Here is a 2,812-nt window from a genome sequence, read left to right on the forward strand (position 1 = left end):
GACCGCGTAAGGAACGCAAAATCCAGGAACATAACACCGGTATGACGGAAACTAGGGCGGCAAGAGTGGAACAAAACACCACGCAAAAGGCCGAGTCTTCCAACCTTTACCAAGTATATAGATGCATTAATAATATAAGAGATATTGTGATATCCCAACCAAAAATCCTGTCCCTGGAGAAATCTTCAACTTCACCTGCAACTAACAACGCTATAAGAGGGGCTGAGCAAAGGGGTAACATAGCCAAGCAACGGTTTGCATAGGAAAGGTGTCAAAGGTTAGAGGTTCATGGCAATTTGGGAGGCTTGATGAGCAAAAGATAGGTAACGCAGCATAGCGATAGAACGAAGCAACTAGCATAGCAATGATAGTAGTGAGATCCAGGGTAGCGGTCATCTTGCCTGAAATCCCACAAGGAAGAAGAACGAGTCCATGAAGAAGACGAACGGATGAAGCCGAACCAAGCGTAGACGAACGAATCCTCACGATCGCAACGAAACAGGAACTATCGAAAAGAAGCACACAACAAGGCAAACACACCACACATAGACAAGACATGATGCACAACAAGCACGATGCATGACAAAGCTACATGAAGTTACTCATGGCAAGAGATAATGCAAACAAGAGCAACACATCAAGGCAAGTTTAAATGAGGTCGGGAACAACATATAACAATTCTGGTAAGTCCTCATATGCAAATTTCGAAGTTGGTCCAGATCTGAATAAACCTTATGTTCAACTTGTTAAACAACAAGTTAAGATGCACCAAGATGATCTACACGAGATTCTAGTCAAGTTCCATATAAAGTTCATTTAGTTCGGGGCTACGGCCTAAAAGATATGAGCAAAACAAGTTAAACATGGCATTGATGCAAAATGCACCCAAACATCAAGCAAACACACCAAAACAAGGATGCAACATGATAATATGAAACTACATGCAAATTCAAGCAAGTTTCATATATAGCACACTCAAAACGGAGCAATGGTGCAACACACACTCTATACAAGTTATAGCAACAATCTGTCCAAAACAGCAACTAGGCATATTGCAAGCATCAAAACAATAAGCTACAGCATCTCAACATGAAAACAAAAGGCATGGGCATGATGTACAGGTAAAGCATAACAAAACATGAACACTGAGCTATCTCCAGAAATCACTGGAACATGCTCAAACACACATGGTAAGATTGCAAACGATGATACTTTCAGACTTTGCAGAAAATAACATCAGGTTGCAATGTTTAGAGCTATCAAACAACATGTTACAGAAACTTATCATGGCAAACAAAGGCATGGAATGATACTACTAAATGCATAGATCAAATATCCTTTACTGACCATGAGCCAAAAAGGATCAGAAAATATGATGGCACCCATGTAAACATAGTAAGTTATAATACATATTCAAACATGGCAGAAACAGAATTATGAAGGCATGTAGATGAGCTTGTGCAACTCACTACAGAGTATTATATGGCATGAAAAGGCAACCAACAGTAAGAAGGCATGTTTGTGAAGCTAAGAATGGCAATAGCAAGGTCATAGGGTGCATGATTCACTAGGAAAACACATGACAACAACTGAACTTAATGTTAACAGGCTGACAGCAACATTATCAAGCAACTTTGGAGCAAGATATGAACAAGCTACAACAACCTATAAATGCTACCAGGGGCACGGATGGATAGAACATGATATGTAGATCAAAACATATTTAGTGAACATCTCCAGATTATGCATAGAATGATTTGTAGCAACATGTTTATATAGCATCACGAAATAACAGATTCAGCCTAGCAAAACAGCAACATCATGTACACTACTTAGCAAGCTCGATTCACTCATCACAAGTCATTGCATGACAAGATAAGCATAGCATCATCAAGAAGACATGTTTGTGAAACAAACCAAGTCAAGAACAAGTTCATAGCATGCAAGGATCAACTATAACAACCTTGGCAAAATGGAATAACATGTAAACAATCTGCTAGGAAACATTTTGAAGCAAAAGTAGAGCACGAAAATGATATGCTAGACTACTCCATAATTTCAACCAGGGGCATGAATGGATAGAGAACAACCACATGTTCAAAACACCCTTACTGAAGTATCTCAAAATATGTATGGATCTCTCTGTAGCATCAAGTTTACATGGCATCAAAATAACAGCAGAACAGGGACTAAAATCAGCAACATCATGATGCCTAGTTTGCATGCTTGTGCTAGTCACCACATTGATCACAAAACTACATGGTAAGCACCTCTGTAAAGAAGACATAGCATAGATCAAAACACATGTAGACATCAACCTCATAGGATGCACACATCAATCATGGCAAAAATGACAAATGAGCTCGTTCTGTTAACAGACAACAGAAAACATCATGAAGCAGTCTTACAACGATGATTCAGGCATCAAGATGAGCTCAAATGAATATGATGCAATGGAATGAAATGATGAACTTGTTGAGGCGAACAATTAGACATACTACACACACAAAACGGAGCTACGGATGCATAGATACGATGTGATGAATATGGCATGATAATTACACAGAACTGGGACTTTGTCGTTTTTCAAAAAAAAAAACAGGGTGAGCGCCGAATGACTAAATGTCGCACGGGGCGGGGGATAGCAGAAGGGATCACCAGCGTGGCCTTGGGCCGAAGAGAGGCGGAGCTGGGCTGGGCCTCGAGGAGGCCGGCGCGCTGGGCCGGGCGCTGGGGCCCACGCAGGCGGCCAGGTGAGCGGGACGAGCTCCCAGCTCGATCCCGGTCCATGGTGGCGGCGCCGGTGACGGAA

Source organism: Triticum dicoccoides, chromosome 3B (assembly GCF_002162155.2).
Source record: "Triticum dicoccoides isolate Atlit2015 ecotype Zavitan chromosome 3B, WEW_v2.0, whole genome shotgun sequence".
Taxonomy (NCBI): domain Eukaryota; kingdom Viridiplantae; phylum Streptophyta; class Magnoliopsida; order Poales; family Poaceae; genus Triticum; species Triticum dicoccoides.